This window comes from Clavelina lepadiformis, chromosome 9 (assembly GCF_947623445.1).
Source record: "Clavelina lepadiformis chromosome 9, kaClaLepa1.1, whole genome shotgun sequence".
Lineage (NCBI taxonomy): Eukaryota > Metazoa > Chordata > Ascidiacea > Aplousobranchia > Clavelinidae > Clavelina > Clavelina lepadiformis.
This window is the reverse complement of record NC_135248.1, coordinates 5,217,088-5,228,929: the sequence shown is the minus strand read 5'-3', so window position 1 is coordinate 5,228,929 and position 11,842 is coordinate 5,217,088. Positions and strand designations below refer to the sequence as shown.

Sequence of the window (11,842 nt, the reverse complement as noted above, 5' to 3'; positions counted from 1 at the left end):
TAGCCGGTAGGAACCATTTTCACACAAAAAGCAGGTTGAAAAATAACATCAAATAAAACTTCACGCATCAATACACAGACTAACACAAACGTTTTTGATACAACTTTCATTGACAATGTTGCGCTTTCATGGCCTTATCTCATATTAATTTTGCCTTAAGCGCAACGTACTGTACTTCGTGCAAAACTTTACAAGGGTTCTCCCAATCTAAATGCATGGTACCGGGCCGAGTAGAAATAGACCCGGGGACCCTCGCAAATAATTCAATTGTAATTTGTGAACTTGTTAAGATTGTACAGGTGCATGATTGGAAACTGTAACTGTGTGAGTGTGTTCACTAGCTGCTAGCTGGGACTTAAATTGCCTCATGTTTTGGCTGCCATCAGGTTTGGTACGTTTAAAATAAGGACAAGTATAACTAACTAGTTTGAATAGAGAATTTTTTCCTAGTCCCACGACTTTAAATTGCATTTTATAGCGTGAGTAGATATTACTTCAACAGATTATTCATTGTAACTGTGTACGTCTGATTTTTACCAAAACATTGACTGGGTGTATTTGATTTCTATAAAACTATTGTTACGTCAATTTTCAACCCATTAAGAAATGGTCTCCTCCACTCCTTACTTAGGGGATTTTGTTGTGTAAAACTTTACAGAACCCGAAGATATAATTTTACTTTTATATGCTCGAATTAGGGGATCTCCCTTTGTCGAAATATAATTTGAGTTTTAAAAATCTTATGCCACCGACCACGCAATGGCTAAGCCACAGCGTTGACAGGCTAACTAATGCAAAAAGTCTTGAAAAATGTTTATATTTTCCATTAAAAACACTAGCTTGATGTTACATGGTTGTTCGAAAAAGCAATGTTTGAAATAGATGTAAAATAATTAGATATCGACTGACAATGGAAAAAATAAAATATTTAAAATGTTTTACAAGAGACGGATAGTTCTCCACTAAAGTGGGTGCGAAATTGATAAACTTAAAAGGAAAAACTTCAGTAACGGTTGTTGTCAAAGCATTGAAGCTGGACTTGCGGAAGTAAGAAGGTTTTCGCAAGAGTCGGTACTAAATCATCTAACTCAAAACATAGGCCTAAATCAAATCAAGTCATGTCAATCAAGTTAAATCATATCGAATTATTTGAAAGAATTAACTCGAGGCAAGTCCAGTTATTCGACAAATAAGACTCGAGTCAAGTTAAGTTAATTAATATCGAAAGCTAAACCATAAAGAAAGTAAACGTATAGCTTTTATATTACGATTCTGTCAACAAAAAACGTATGTAGAAGTTTTTGAATTTACTTTTTTTTATCGCGCCGCACGCGTATTATCGACAAGCAATAACTTATTCGACGTAAAATGGGCATGAGATATATAACGTATCTTGAAGTTTAAAAAAAATATTCATATATCCATAATTTTGTTCAAAACGTAATCGAAAGGAACCGATTCGAGTCAAGATGACAATTGACTATACTACTATAGAATCAGGTCAAGTCTTTCATGTAACTACCTATAAAAAGTGTCTCAGGTCAAGTCTTTGCACAAAGTGACTGGAGTCGAAGTCGAGCCAAGTGACTGACTAAAGCTAATACGACTCTGGTTTTAACACCAGATTTGACAAGCGGTTGTAACTTAATGCTATTTTAAATCCTTGGACAATAGGCCTATACGCCTTGTTTTCAGTATAATTACAAACCGCCGTCAAGTTTAATTCGTACAACTTTCCTTAGACCTTATTGGCCAGTTGGGACGTTTATATATGCAAAGGTAGAGGATATACTTTTCCGGTATGCTAGCGTATAAACTTAATACATTTATGATAATTGGTATAGCCTATAATTTGTAGACCAGAGGTTAGACTCGCTAAATGACAAGCGTTGGTATATAAAATATTACAGTTTTCTGTGGAAATAAATTACATGCTTGTATTGAACCATTCGACTATATATATTCTCCTTTCCACTAAACATTAACCACGCATAATGCAGCCGAAAGGAAGATATCATTTTTGGCAAAAAAATGTTTCATATACGTAGTCGTATAGCCCTTACTATTTAAAGTAAAACATTCTTATCAAACCGATGGCAGTGTTTTAAAAGATGATTACAGGTTATAAACGGGCCAAAGCTCAGAACGAACTCTATAATTTTCTATATATAGAAAAAAAGAATTCGATTTTGTACCACTCATAATTTAGGTTTCTACCCATCGCGTAGAGCCGTAGACCATAAGTGGTTAATCACCACGTATAACTTAATTTAAGTTTAACGTTGGCACACTAATCACGTTTCATTTCACATAGGATATAGTTTTTTCTTTTCTGTGTAGGTAGCCAGCATTCCCTGGCTTCCCAACTTCAACAGCAAACAAGTAACTGAAAAAATAATTAAAAAACCTTAATATCTTACTTCACATTTTGAATAAATAACTCAATAACTAACCAAGGAGTCGGTAACCTATGTGACGCTTGTATGGACATAGACCAAAACGAACCGATTTATCCTAAAACGACGTCTATAACAACTCTTTTTCTCAAACCCTTTTTACAGACCGGTACAAAGTGATACATGATCTTAAAAGCGCTTCCATCTTACTTATTCTGTTTTCGTGTAACCTTTCGGTTGAACTTCATTTTATAATAAGTTAAAGTCATTTTTGGCCTAGTAAGGCATTTCGGTTGGTGGTAAATGTATTAAAGTTAAACAATAACTATTCAATCCAATCTCAAGTCGTCATAACAGCAATAGCACGAAATCCTTATATTTTGACAAAATTATCAAAACTTCAGAAACCAACTTTGATATTTAACATTTGCCCTACAGTGAATGAAAAACGTTGTAAGTTACAAAAGTATCCTGTTACCGTACAGGCCTAAACATAACAATATTAATACAATGCTATATAATTGTATTAATTTAGTCTAGTACTGCTTTAATCGCTTATAGGCTGTCTATTACAATAGACAGCCTATAAGCGACCCGTAATTGCAATCAAAAGTTGGTATTTTACTTACGTATTAAACTCTACTTTACTTCAAATTATGTCTTGCCTTGCACACCTTTTAACAGATATGGTCAAGTAAGCCAACCATGGTGGTATAGGCTAATATGGAGCAAGTTATGAAATGGTCAGGGCATGAAAGATTAAATTTTTTTAAATTACTGGGCGAGATGGGTGAACTTTTTAATTCCATATTACATACTTCGTATTAAGCTTGAAAAGAAATATTTTCGGGTAGAACTTCAGATTATTTCTTTCTTTCAATGCGCAGTAAAGGTTGAAACCTTGTTGTCATTAATAAACTTCTTTGACGAGCGTTTGTATAGTCATATTATTTGTGTTATGTAAATTACATATAAAGAAAACAAATAGGAGACTGTAGCTTGACCTCAGCATACCCACCTTGTGTAGCGCACATGGAATGCTGCGTGCTGTCACATGGAGTACATTGTTAGACAAAACAAAATTCCATAACAGCAAGAGTTACGCTTGAAAAATTTCTTAAAATTTAACAAACTGTATAATTAAAAAAAAACTGTAAATGGACAAATGACCAATTGCATAGGCTATGCACACGGTAAAACGTCTTCAATTTAGCTTTAACCCATAAACCTTAATTTATATATTCTGTTGAACTTTGTAACATATATGAGTAGCGGAAACCGTTCTAAAAAGGATAGCTAACACGAGTGCGGTACCATAAAAGCTACTGTGTGAGAAATATAGGCTGCACACGTGAAACACATAAAAGCTCACAAAATTAGATAAAAAAATGTGGTGTCTACCGTAACTTGTTCAAAGGCTAGCTCGGTAACCTACGCTCGATGGAGCGATGAGGAATCATCGCTGAAATGAAGTCGTGCATAAACTTTCTTCATTGTCTTCACATCATCATCTTCTTCGCATTACACGATACCATACCAAGATGGTTTCCAACCTTCTGTGAGATTTGCCTTCTTATTGTGCAACCAACCGTGAAATAGCGAACAACAATCTCTCAACCTTGGCTCACCCCTTGGGAAGTTAGGTCAATCAAATCTCTACTCAAAGGAAACTTTACAAAGCGCATAAGCAACAAGTGTTGCCAAGCAAACAAACCAGACTTTCGGAAAACAGAGACATTGTTTAACTATTAATTTATTCCGTCAATAACGAGAAATGGTTGATGAATGGCATTGTAGGAGATAGATGCAATGATTATAATAATACCAGAATGATTTTCTAAACATTGCTATTTAAGCATCATCACTGGAATAATTTCAAAATGGCCAGAATAATTCTATCACAAAGCATTAATTTTTGTCCTCCTTTTCCCGCAGTTTACTATTTTCATATTCCATCCAGTGATGATGTTACTCTAATATTTTCGATTATGTTTTCATGTGGACTTGATTCCAAGGCAGGTTTGTCAAGAGTTACCACTTGTAACAATGCTGCAAACGCTTTTTGGTCTTATTGTTGGTGTAAATTTCAATACAGTAGTGCGCATGTACGTTTTCTCATGCTGGATGGTTAAATAGTCTTTACCACAATTAAGCTCTGGCTAGGAAACGGTAAGTGCAATTTGAAGCATGATTTGTTGTCGGTACATGCTTTTTCGAGTATATGAAACTTGCCGATGGAGACAGAGATGTATGTTTGGCATTCTGTAACTTTTAGAGCACAAATTACATATGCTTAACCTAATTTGCTTAAAATATTAAATGTATAAGAAAAGTAAGAATGTATATAAGAATACATAAAGAAATGCAACAAAATTAAAACCACTACCGAAAAGGTGCGAAAACAATTCATTGACAGTCAGATGCAGAATGTGTATTTGCATAAATACAGATATGTACCTACATTGCAGTGCACAGGTGCATAAAGATGGCTGGCTACTATCCTTAGCAAACGCTTATATTTTCAAAAAAAATCTGGCTAGGTTTGCTCGTAGACTTTATGTGGCCATGCGTAAACCCTGTGCACTGCGTTGTGCTTGTACACAACAAAACATCAACTGTATACGTTCTTTTTCAATACTATATACAGGGTTGCCATACCGTCCTTATTTTGAAGGTCCGTGTCTTAGAAAATATTTTTGTCCTTTTTTTCGTCTTATTTTTAGGGCAGAGGTTCGTATTTTGGGCGTTTTGACACCTTTAGTACACCATTTTGTACCAAAGAGATACAAAAATTAAGAACATGCAGATAGTGTCTCGTTTTTTTTTTTTCTTCTTAGGAACATGGTTGCTTTCTCCTGTTGTGCACTGTTTAAGGTGATATTCGTCTTTCGTTTCCTAGTCATGCTTATTTTTGAGTTGAGACCGATGAGCCTTTCAGAACTAACTGCGGTATTACTAGGGCAATTATTCTATGACCTAAAAAGTAAAAACTTTGACAAATTTGAACCTAATTTTTTTTTAAAAGTTCATGAACTTGTTAAGCATTCTTGTTTAAATGGCAGTTACTGGTTTAACAGTACACTACAAGGCTAGGCCTAGCGCAAGCAACAGCGAAAACTCAGCTAGTGCATAGCTGTAACCGTTATCAGCAAAAATATACCAATGATAAGGTAACCCTGACTTACTTAACGCAAAGTATTCTTGTTATACACTTTGCCAATCAGAGCATTTTATGCAAGTTTACTTGACCAATATGCTAATTTTTTTTAGTTGGCGTTAACAAATTTAAGTGACAGATACGTGTCTCACGCACACTGATCTCAGCAAAATTCACTCTTAGTCTCACGAGTCTGTGCAAGTCGAAAGCAATGGTTTGAAATCCCAGAGCAATGGTACATGTTTGTTATCAAAAAACTGATGAACCAGCATTCTGGGAAAAAGAACCATCGTTGTTACGCACGTATTAATATCGTCAAGGATGTTATCATCGACTGCACCATCGCTTCAAAACTACTTTTTGGTGGGTACAGCTTACTGTTTCGTACCTCTACCCTTTTATTTAACATGTTGATTCCCGACAAGCACGTACGAGTAAGAGACCCGCAGGCTAACAAAATGGCGAACGTTGCCTCTTCGATTACGCTTCCTCGTTATGGAATAGCGCCCGATGACGATGCTTTTGTATAACTCTGCAATGTTGAGGTTACGTAACAAATACAAGCGTGACGTCGGGATTACATAAGAGGTGTTAAGTAACGGATTCTTTAGTTCTCCGATCGGGTGCAAAATAACCAGTAAACTCATTTGTTCTTATGTAAGAAAACAGTCGCGCAAAAGATAATCTAAAACACAACTTCACGTTGTCGCATACCCCAGCTGCTTAGTTTTAAAGCATCCGCCAAGTGTACGAGATTACTATCTCGGGCATGCACTTTTCTGCTACGATGAAAAGATGTTCAGGCAACCTGACCATGCAAGTGCAGAGTTTAGAGCTCATCAAAAGACAATAATTTTGTAGACTTATTCATATTGAAGCGACCAACCAAATTCGGCAGAACAGTTTGAATAGAGCAGTATCGAATTCTGTGTGAATGGTGCTTTATTGCGCAACACGCGCGTACAATACCCAGAAAGAATATTTTCCACTCACTAGTATGGGCATTGGGCACGTATGTTCAGCGCGGATTTTTGGAATCGCTCTGAACAACAAATATTATCCAACATCACTATGTTGTAGGAACAAGTTTATTTTAATGACAAAGTACGTATTCTCCGTAGTGGAATATGTGGCACTCGCACTCACGAGACTAATTAATGTCTACGTCGAATTTCACTGGATTGTAAACGCACAAAAACAAAAAATTATGTTCAAGTACATGCCGTCAGGGTAAAATTTATATCTCTACCAGCGCGATTTTTCGTTAAAAACTGACATACTTTCCAGTCAGGCGTATTCTGTTTTTTGATAAAGCGTCCACGTTTTAGCCATGCTGTTTTACGTCATTAAAATTTACGTCACACCACGCCGAAGTCACGAGTCAAACTAACTCGTGGGGTGAGGAACTTTGGCCGACAATGCAAACAACTACCTGCGCCAAACGCTCTGCTCTTTTTCTCTTCGAATGTAGTGTCGAATTTCTCTTTTCTCCTTGTTATCTTCTTTCCGTTCACTCACCAGCGTCAGGGTTCCTGCAAATGACCCAGACTTCGCTATATGTTCTTTGTTTGCGCTTCTGCGTAGTAAAACGCCGTTTGCTGAGATAAAAACACTGATTTAACATTGCCTTTGAATATATTGTTTTATTAGCTATTGACATTATATAAACATATAATTATATTTAAACCTGCTTAAACATAAAATTGGCTCCAAAAGACCTCAAGCTTGTTTTCAAAGGACACAAGACAAGGAGCACCAATTGGAAACTTTCTTGTGTAGTAGCAGATGTTGTAAACCACCTTAACTGGAGAGCTGGCGAAGAGTTTTTTTAAGCGACTAATTTCCACATTGTACCTCCACATATCTTTGAAGTGAATTATGTCTAGGACAATGGTAAAACTGTTTTAAACATTACGTAAGCCTAAATCCAGTTACGCATATTTTGAATTCCAACATTCACTACTCACCTTTTGTTTCCAGACTTTTAACCTATTTTTAAACTATGACTTGATCCATAACTGTCTCTTGCAAACATCCAACTATTTTATTGAACTCGTAACTGAAAACCAACACAAACAACTAAGTCGCTTTGTGTTAAGTAATGCGCTCTGACTTCAACGAACAAAATCAAATAACGAGGTAAAACGTCATGTCACGCTTTACTGCGTTTTTGGTTACATAAGCAAAATCCTTAAAGTGGTATATCCAAAATGGACAAAAACAACATGACTCAAATCGCATGATTCAAATATTATGTAACTTTCAAAAATACGCCAAATCATCTTAGGGATATAATATAGAGCTCAAAGTGCAATTGAAGATAAAAGTTGTTTACTACATTTTGCGAGTAAAAAAATGCTATCAGAGTGAATTACAATCAACTTAAAATTGAAGCTGTTTGAGGTTTAGACCTTGAGGTTAAAAAGTTTTCTATTTGTACAAACACTGTTGCAGAGATTCAAAAACAGCGCTGCTGTTTTGATTTAACAAAAAACACTTTCGATCGCATCGGTTTTATTTAATTCTGACATAGTGTATAGGTTTACACCTCGAAATACGATAGGACATCAGAGTTTTTATTACACTGTGGTCTACCCTATTTAACAAAATAAAGTCAAGTTTCACTGAACTTTTGTTATCCTTACTTTCATACTTGACTTGGCTATAAGTTGTCGTCCAAACATTAGTTGCGGCCTCCTTTTAATTTTAACAAATCCCTTGACAGTTACATGCAATACTGTATGGGCCTAGGTCGTCCTCCAAGTATCTTAATTGGCAATTGCTAAACTCGGTTTTGACACTGCTGTTAGAAGTTAAGTGACGTCGACGAAGACTAAACTTTCAGGAAGAAGTGATTTAACAAATGGCACAAATGAATTATGCAAACGCGATCAAACCAAACCAACGACAATTTCCGGAATGGGCCAATTTCACAAAGGAGTAGATTTAACAGTCATCATAGGTATATGCAGGGTTGCCACACTGTCCTTATTTCTAAGATTTGTCCTTATTTTAAAGGTCTGTTTCTTAGAAAATATTTTTGTCCTTTTTTTCTGAGAAATTTCCTTATTTTCGTCTTATTTTAAGGGCAGAGGTTTGTATTTCGGGCATTTTGACACCTTTAGTACACCATTTTGTACCAAAAAGATACCAAAATTAAGAACATGTAGATAGTGTTTCGTTTTTTTTCTTCTTTTTTTCTTAGGAACATGGTTGCTTTCTCCTGTTGTGCATTGTTGAAGGTGGTATTCGTCTTTCGTTTCCTAGTCGTGCTTATTTTTGAGTTGAGACCGATGGCAACCCTGGGTATATGCATCAATGTTGTTTAAGAAATAATAAACTACTAACAAGCAGTTAAAGCATGATATAATTTGCTTTATGCGAACACCTAAACCATAGGAATAAACAATGTGAAAAATGCGGACCTATACTAGGCTATATAGAGATTTCTCTCACAAAGGTCATATTTATTAGATACGACAGTTACTAGCAATTTAAATGTGTACACAAAATATTTGCTTACCTACTTATTTGCTACACTTTCTTTTAACTTGATGAAGATAGTCAAGCCTTATACAATTTGATAGAATCTCCAAACTAAACACTTTTCTACTGGGTTCAACGTACATTATCTGCAAAAACTCAATTACAAAATAAGAATATATTTATTTTGATTGACAACGAAAGTTTTTTTACCGTTACGTAACCAGTTGCATTGCTTCAGAATGTTATCTGCTTTGTTTTGAAGAATGTGTTACGCAACCCACCAAAATTTGTTTGCGTAATTAACAGTACAAAATCCATGACCGAGGAAAGATTTAACAACAGAGTTAAACCATGGGCGTTACGCAATTTTGTCAGTCGGAAGATATCGAAACATTTGATATATAACTATATACATACTGTGTATAATTTTTCCTGCATTGTTGAGATCCTGTAAACATTCTACAATATTTTTTGTAAAAGGAAAATTTATCAATAAAACTCATTTTTGGATATAGGCTACTTAAGTAACCCTACAATTATTATAAAGAGAAACATTTATTCTTGCGTTTAACGCAATTGGCATAAAGTTGATAGTCACAAAGCTAAAAATCTAAGGGGCAAATAGGTATTACAAATACAGTATTAAAGAAATGTTTAGCAACAAAATTTCTACTTTTGTTAAGAAATGTGTGACTGCAAAATCTGCTGTTATTGTGACATTAATTTCGTTCATCGAACATTTAATGAAATTTATTTATAAACAAGTTTTATCGAGTTTTGTGAAATATTCCAATTATACGTCAACAAAGAGCAGCGTAATAAATCTACCTTATTAGCCCATACGCTTTTGATGTAAGGTATACTTTCACAGTGATGACACGATATTAATCATATAAACTAAAGAAGAGATAAAATGTCACTTTATGAATAACTTGTTTAAAAATTCTAAATAAGACGTAATTAAGCTGAGCTTCTTGCTATATAAGTATATACAATACAATTATAACGTACTCAGAAAAAAGGATTTCCAGTACATATTCCACACTCACAGATGTGAAGTTAAAATCAAAACTTATCAGTACGTATGATGTATAGCAGGGGTGGGCAACATACGGCCCGCGGGCCGGATCCGGCCCGCGACGGGATTTTGAGCGGCCCGCAGACAGTTTCCGGTCTTACATGATAATGTGGCCTGCGGCCACATTCTGCCGCAATCCCTGTATTGCGTCACTGAATAAGTCCAAGTTTGCCAACCTGAGAAAGATGGCCATGAATCTACTTGTTCTGTTCGGGTCTACATACATTTATGAGCAAACATTTTCGACCATGAACATTAATAAGACAAAGCTGCGTTCCAATCTATTAAGCAATCCGGCCCGCCAAGTACTTCATTTTCTCATATCAGGCCCGCCGACCGAAGAAGTTGCCCGCCCCTGATGTATAGTCACGTAATCAAAACGCGATTGCATAATAGTTTTCTGTTGTCTGGGAAATTGCTACAGCAAACCAGAAATGTTTTTCCTTAATTCGGTCAAGACAAAAAATCATGAAACCAGTTTACAGACGTTTAATTTATTTATAAAAAGTGAAAACAAGCTTTTAAAATATTTGGATACTTAACTTGCTCCAAAACAAATTTTCCACTTCCAATTGCCACCAAATGGCCTAGGGCGTCTTCATAGAAAAGGTTACATAAGATTGAACTTACGTAAGGCAAATTTGTTACGTAATGCTGCCTTCACATGACCTATAATGAACATATTTTGTTTGAATAAGTTTCTTGGTTAAAACTGTTTTGCGGATGTATTATTGCATAAGTTAAAATGGCATTTATTTCAGTAGATAATTTTGAGCATCCCTTGGTCGTTGTGCAATCACATGACAAGCTATATTTTCAGGCTTGATACTGACAGGTCTACTCCAACTTAATAAATCACTTCAAACTCTAGGCTGCTAATGATTTCAAAATGTTTTTGATACCTGCTGAAAAGTGGCTGCAGCATAAACTAACTAACTTTGCAAACTTCTCCTCTACAACTCTTAAAATATAATCCTGCTTAAACATTTTGAATAAATCGTTTTATAGTAGCCCACAAGCTCCAAGGCGAGTTCAACCGTAATCGTTAAAACTGGCGCTTGTAATTTTACGACGATTCAGACGATGTCTGCGTTGGTTAAAATCTCTCTCCTAAAATTTGTGGTTAAGTCATTCTTACCTGAGTTTCTTCTGTATGGTTATTGATAATTAAACTAATATTCCAAATGGACTGGTCTATGAACGGACTCAGCTGCGCATAAAGACCTAAATGCCAATAGCAATACACACACAAAATTTTAGGAAAAATTTGACAAATTTTATCAAACGTTAGCTTATAGTTTTCGTTAAGATGAAAAGCGTTTTAGTTATTCCCAAAACGTCGCCTCACGGCATTTTATTACAGTGTTATTTCAACACTCGTAGTCGCTAAGCAGTAGAGATTTAACTAGAAGGAGAAAAGAAACGTATGAGGAGTGAGAACTCAATAAATCTGGGATTAATAAGTTGGCGTATACTCACTGCCTAACAAAAAAATCAGTTCTTCCAATTAAGTATCAAATAGAATGGGAACAATAACTTAACTGCTCATTTTCATTTGATTAGCTGGAAATTGATGAAGTCAATTACAATTTCACCATTGAAACAAGTCTTCAAGTTTTCTAAATTAAATTAAATTTTCGAGCCATTGTCTAAAATGGGGCACTCTTTTCTTTTGTTTTTTTTTTGTTCCAGGAACTACACTTTTTTGGATATCATGGCTGATAC

General features: G+C 35.4%; 1 long non-coding RNA gene across 5 annotated transcripts; it reads right to left on the bottom strand.

The window, feature by feature from the left end:
* Positions 1-3,489: 3,489 nt before the first annotated feature.
* LOC143471025 (uncharacterized) lies at positions 3,490-10,797 on the bottom strand. 5 transcript variants are annotated; one of them, XR_013119464.1, is made up of 4 exons: positions 9,077-10,797; positions 7,521-8,855; positions 6,986-7,435; positions 3,490-6,085 (listed from the first exon to the last, which is right to left on the bottom strand). It is a non-coding gene; the product is annotated as an uncharacterized LOC143471025 (long non-coding RNA). The 5 variants fall into 5 exon arrangements; XR_013119462.1 differs by having other exon boundaries at positions 3,490-7,151; positions 7,241-7,435; XR_013119463.1 differs by having other exon boundaries at positions 3,490-7,129; positions 7,241-7,435.
* Between the last annotated feature and the right edge of the window lie 1,045 nt (positions 10,798-11,842).